A 7,010-nucleotide genomic window follows, 5' to 3' on the forward strand; every position below is an offset into this window, starting at 1 on the left:
CCCCGTCTCCCTCCCCCTCCCCATCTCTCACTCCCTCCCCATCTCTCACTCCCCTCCCCATCATCTCTCTCTCCCCATCTCTCTCCCTCCCCTCTCCCTCCCCTCCCCATCTCTCACTCCCTCCCCATCTCTCACTCCCTCCCCATCTCCTCACTCCTCCCCATCTCTCACTCCCTCCCCCATCTCTCTCTCACCCCATCTCTCCCCATCTCTCACTCCCTCCCCATCTCTCACTCCCTCCCCATCTCTCTCTCTCTCCCCATCTCTCCCTCCCCCATCTCCCTCCCCCTCCCCATCTCTCACTCCCTCCCCATCTCTCTCTCCCCCATCTCCCTCCCCTCCATCTCTCCCCCCCCCGTCTCTCCTCCCCCGTCTCTCCCTCCCCCATCTCTCTCTCTCTCCCCCATCTCTCTCTCTCTCTCCCCCATCTCTCTCTCTCTCCCCATCTCTCTCTCCCCCTCTCTCTCCCCATCATCTCATCTCTCTCTCCCCATCTCTCTCTCCCCCCATCTCTCTCCCTCCCCCCCCATCTCTCCCCCGTCTCTCCCTCCCCATCTCCCCCATCTCTCTCTCTCTCTCCCCATCTCTCTCTCTCTCCCCATCTCTCTCTCTCTCCCCCCCTCTCTCTCCCCATCTCCCTCCATCTCTCCCCTCTCTCTCCCCTCTCCCTCCATCTCTCCCCCGTCTCTCCCTCCCCATCTTCTCTCTCCCCATCTCCTCCCCTCCCCCCCCATCTCTCTCTCTCCTCCCCTCTCTCTCTCCCTCCCCATCTCTCTCTCCTCCCCATCTCTCTCTCTCCCCATCTCTCTCTCCTCCCCATCTCTCTCTCTCTCTCCCCATCTCTCTCTCTCTCTCCCCATCTCTCTCTCTCCCTCCCCCCATCTCTCTCTCTCTCTCTCTCCCCATCTCTCTCTCTCTCCATCTCCCCTCTCTCTCTCTCCATCTCTCTCTCTCTCTCTCCATCTCTCTCTCTCCCCATCTCTCTCTCTCTCTCCCCATCTCTCTCTCCCTCCCCCATCTCTCTCCTTCTAGAACTGGGATCAGATGTCTGGTCAGTCTCTTCCTTCATCTCTGCTCTCCTCTAATCAGAGGAAAGACTTCATGGAGGTGAGACCCTACCACACCCTACCACACACACCCTACCACACACACCCTACCACACCCTACCACACACACCCTACCACCCACACCCTACCACACACACCCTACCACACCTACCACACACACCCTACCACATCACACACACACCCTACCACGCCCTGCCACACCACACCCACACCCTACCACACTACACACACACCCTACCACACACACCCTACCACACCCTACCACACACACACCCTGCCACACCCTACCACACCCTGCCACACCCTACCACACTACACACACCTACCACACCACACACACACCCTACCACACCACACACACATCCTACCACACTCTACCACACCACACACACACCCCTACCACACCACACACACACCCTACACACCCTACAACACACACACATACACCCTACCACACCCTACCACGCCCTACCACACCACACACACACCCTACCACACCACACACACACACCCTACCACACACACACATACATCCTACCACACCCTACCACACCACACACACCCTACCAAACCACACACACACCACACACACACCCTACCACACACACACCCTACCACACACACACATACACCCTACCACACCCTACCACACACACCCTACTACACGCCCTACCACACACACCCTACCACACCCTACCACACACACACATACACCCTACCACACCCTACCACACACATACATACACCCTACCACACCCTACCACACACATACATACACCCTACCACACCACACACACCCTACCACACGCTACCACACACCCTACCACACGCTACCACACACACACCACACACACACCCTACCACACACACCCTACCACACCACATTACACACCCTACCACACCACACCACATTACACACCCTACCACACCACACTACACACCCTACCACACCACACACACACCCTACCACACCACACACACACCCTACCACGGCCTACCACACCACACACACACCCTACCACACCCTACCACACTACACACACACCCTACCACACCACACACACACCCTACCAAACCACACACACACACCCTACCACACACACACATACACCCTACCACACCCTACACACCCCCACACACACCCTACCACACCACACACACACCCTACCACACCACACACACCCTACCACACCCACACACCCTACCCTCACCACACACACACCCTACCACACCACACACACACCCTACCACACCACACACACACCCCAACACACACCCTACCACACCACACACACACCCTACCACACCACACACACCCTACCACACCCCCACACACACACCCTACCACACCCCCAAACACAACCTACCACACCACACCCCCAAACACACCCTACCACACTACACCCCCAAACACACCCTACCCCCACACACACCCTACCACACACCCCCACACACACCCTACTCCCCACACACACCCTGCCACACCCTACCACACCCTGCCACACACCCTACCCCCACACACACCCTGCCACACCCTACCCCCCCACACACCCCCTGCCACATCCTACCCCCACACACACCCCTGCCACACCCTACCCCCACACCACACCCCCAAAACACACCCTACCCCCACACATCCTACACACACACCCCACACACACCCTACCCCCACACACACCCTACCCCACACACACCCTGCCACACCCTACCACACCACACACACCCTACCACACCACACACACACCCTACCACACCACACACACACCCTACCACGCCCTACCACACTACACACACCCTACCACACCCTACCACACACACCCTACCACACACACCCTACCACACCCTACCTACCACACCCTACACACACACACCCTGCCACACCCTACCACACCCTACCACACTACACACACACCCTACCACACCACACACACATCCTACACACTCTACCACACCACACACACATCCTACCACACTCTACCACACCCACACACACACCCTACCACACCACACACACACCCTACCACACCCTACCACACACACACATACACCCTACCACACCACACCCTACCACACCACACACACACACCACCCACACACCCTACCACACACACACCCTACCACACACACACATACACCCTACCACACCACACACACACACACACCACACACACACCCTACCACACACACATACACCCTACCACGCCCTATCACACACACCCTACCACACCCTACCACACACACACATACACGCTACCACACCCTACCACACACACATACACCCTACCACACCCTACCACACCACACCCACACCCTACCACACACACACACCACACACACACCCTACCACACACACACATACACCCTACCACACCCTACCACACCACACTACACACCCTACCACACCACATTACACACCCTACCACACCACACTACACACCCTACCACACCACACACACACCCTACCACACCCCACACACACCCTACCACGGCCTACCACACCACACACACACCCTACCACACCCTACCACACTACACACACACCCTACCACACCACACACACACCCTACCAAACCACACACACACCCTACCACACCCTACCACACACACACATACACCCTACCACACCCTACACACCCCCACACACACCCTACCACCCCCACACACTACCACACCCCAACACACCCCAACACACCACACACACACACCCTACCACACCACACACACACCCTACCACACCACACACACCCTACCACACCCCACACACACCCTACCACACCACACCCCCCACACACACCCTACCACACCCCCAAACACACCCTACCACACTACACCCCAAACACAACCTACCACACCACACCCCAAACACACCCTACCCCCACACACACACCCTACCACACACCCCCACACACACACACACCCTGCCACACCCTACCCTCCCACACACACCCTACCCCCACACACACCCTGCCACACCCTACCCCACACACACCCTACCCCCACACACACCCTGCCCCCACACATCCTACCACACACCCCCACACACACCCTACCCCCACACACACCCCCCCACACCCTACCCCCACACAAACCCTGCCACACCCCACACACACCCTACCAAACCCACACCCCCCACACACCCTACCACACCCCCAAACACACCCTACCACACTACACCCCAAACACAACCTACCACACCCACCCCAAACACACCCTACCCCCACACACCTACCCCCCACACACACCCTACCCCCACACACACCCTGCCACACCCTACCCCACACACACACCCCCAAACACACCCTACCACACTAAACCCCTAAACACAACCTACACACCACACCCCCAAACACACCCTACCCCCACACACATCCTACCACACACCCCCACACACACCCTACCCCCACACACACCCTGCACACACCCTACCCCCACACAAACCCTGCCACACCCTACCCCCACACACACCCTGCCACACCCTACCCCCACACACACCCTGCCACACCCTACCCCCACACACACCCTACCCCACACACACCCTACCCCCACACACACCCTGCCACACCCTACCCCCACACACACCCTGCCACACCCTACCCCCACACACACCCTGCCACACCCTACCCCCACACACACCCTACCCCCACACACACCCTGCCACACCCTACCCCCACACACACCCTGCCACACCCTACCCCCCCACACACACACCCTACCCCCACACACACTCTACCCCCACACACACCCTGCCACACCCTACCCCCCCACACCCTGCCACACCCTACCCCCACACACACCCTACCCCCACACACACCCTGCCACACACCCTACCCCCACACACACCCTACCCCCCCCCACACACACCCTGCCACACCCTACTCCCCCCACACACACCCTACCCCCACACACACCCTGCCACACCCTACCCCCACACACACCCTGCCACACCCTACCCCCACACACACCCTGCCACACCCTACCCCCATTTACCCCCACACACACCCTGCCACACCCTACCCCCACACACACCCTGCCACACCCTATTAACACACCCTGCCACATTACCCCCACACAACCCTGCCACACCCTACCCCCACACACACCCTATTTGTTGTTAACGTGTGTATTTGTTGTTAACGTGTCCCTGCAGCGGGCTCTGTACCAGTCGTCCCACAGCGATGAGAACGACGTCCAGACGGTCAGCCACAAGTGTCTGGTGGTCAGCGTGTCGGAGTACGAAACCATGACTCTGACGCGTCGCTACGCCGACAGCCAAGACCTGTACTACCTGGCCGGGACATACGAACCCACCACGGGTATGATCTACAACACGGACGGAGTCCCCATCATCTGATGAACGACACGCTAACGACACCAGACCCTGACCTTGACCCGACCAACGCCAAGGTCGATCCGGTCAACTCATAACGTTTGATCCAACGAACGAAGACCACCTGAGAGAGAGAGACTACAGACCTTATTCAGCTCATAACGAACGAAGACCACCTGAGAGAGACTACAGACCTTATTCAGCTCATAACGAACGAAGACCACCTGAGAGAGAGAGACTACAGACCTTATTCAGCTCATAACGAACGAAGACCACCTGAGAGAGAGAGACTACAGACCTTATTCAGCTCATAACGAACGAAGACCACCTGAGAGAGAGAGACTACAGACCTTATTCAGCTCATAACGAACGAAGACCACCTGAGAGAGAGAGACTACAGACCTTATTCAGCTCATAACGAACGAAGACCACCTGAGAGAGAGAGACTACAGACCGTATTCAGCTCATAACGAACGAAGACCACCTGAGAGAGAGAGACTACAGACCTTATTCAGCTCATAACGAACGAAGACCACCTGAGAGAGACTACAGACGAAGACCACCTGAGAGAGAGAGACTACAGACCTTATTCAGCTCATAACGAACGAAGACCACCTGAGAGAGAGAGACTACGAACGAAGACCACCTGAGAGAGAGAGACTACGAACGAAGACCACCTGAGAGAGAGAGACTACAGACGAAGACCACCTGAGAGAGACGACGGACCGTATTCAGAAACTCTTGAAACACAAGGATCTTCTCTATAAACACACACCCAGACTTCTACCTGTAAATACATACAATAGTTCTAACACTCATAGATATATATATAAAAGACAGGAAGTGATTTTATTTACCAGGGAAGACAACAGGAAGTGATTTTATTTACCAGGGAAGACATCCTCCTGGCTGGAGTGAGTCACAGTAGTTTTGACGAGAGGAGGTTTGTCTATCTGACAGACGTATTACGAGAGAGAGAGAGACCTGCTGACAATCCCAACAATGGGGGTGGGGATTACAGTCCTGTGTTCTGATTGGTGCCTGTCCTGTCTGGTCCCGCCTACTCCCCCATGACCTTATCACCCTGCTGGTGTTAACAGGGTTCTGATGATCTGATGTTTAGAGATATTATCAGTGTTTCTCTGGAGTGAACACACTCTTATTCCCCCCCCCCCCTGGTCCCCATCTATCTGCCCCCCTGGTCCCCATCTATCTGCCCCCCTGGTCCCCATCTATCTGTCCCCCCCGTGGTCCCCATCTATCTGTCCCCCTGGTCCCCATTTGTTGTTCTATCTGTCCCCCTGGTGCCCCCCGTCTATCTGCCCCCTGGTCCCCATCTATCTGCCCCCCTGGTCCCCATCTATCTTCCCCCTGGTCCCCATCTATCTTCCCCCTGGTCCCCATCTTTCTTCCCCCTGGTCCCCATCTATCTTCCCCCCTGTCCCCATCTATCTTCCCCCTGGTCCCCTATCTATCTTCCCCCTGTTGTGCCCCCCCATCTATCTTCCCCCCTGGTCCCCATCTATCTGCCCCCTGGTCCCCATCTATCTTCCCTCCCTGGTCCCCATCTATCTTCCCCCTGGTCCCCATCTATCTTCCCCTCCCTGGTCCCCATC

The 7,010-nt window shown here is 57.3% G+C and overlaps 1 pseudogene; it reads left to right on the forward strand.

Moving 5' to 3' along the window:
- Positions 1-6,086, forward strand: part of LOC135564923 (trinucleotide repeat-containing gene 18 protein-like) — a 151,269-nt pseudogene extending 145,183 nt beyond the window's left edge.
- The last annotated feature ends 924 nt before the right edge of the window (positions 6,087-7,010 follow it).

This window comes from Oncorhynchus nerka, linkage group LG26, assembly GCF_034236695.1.
Source record: "Oncorhynchus nerka isolate Pitt River linkage group LG26, Oner_Uvic_2.0, whole genome shotgun sequence".
NCBI classification, from domain to species: Eukaryota; Metazoa; Chordata; class Actinopteri; order Salmoniformes; family Salmonidae; genus Oncorhynchus; species Oncorhynchus nerka.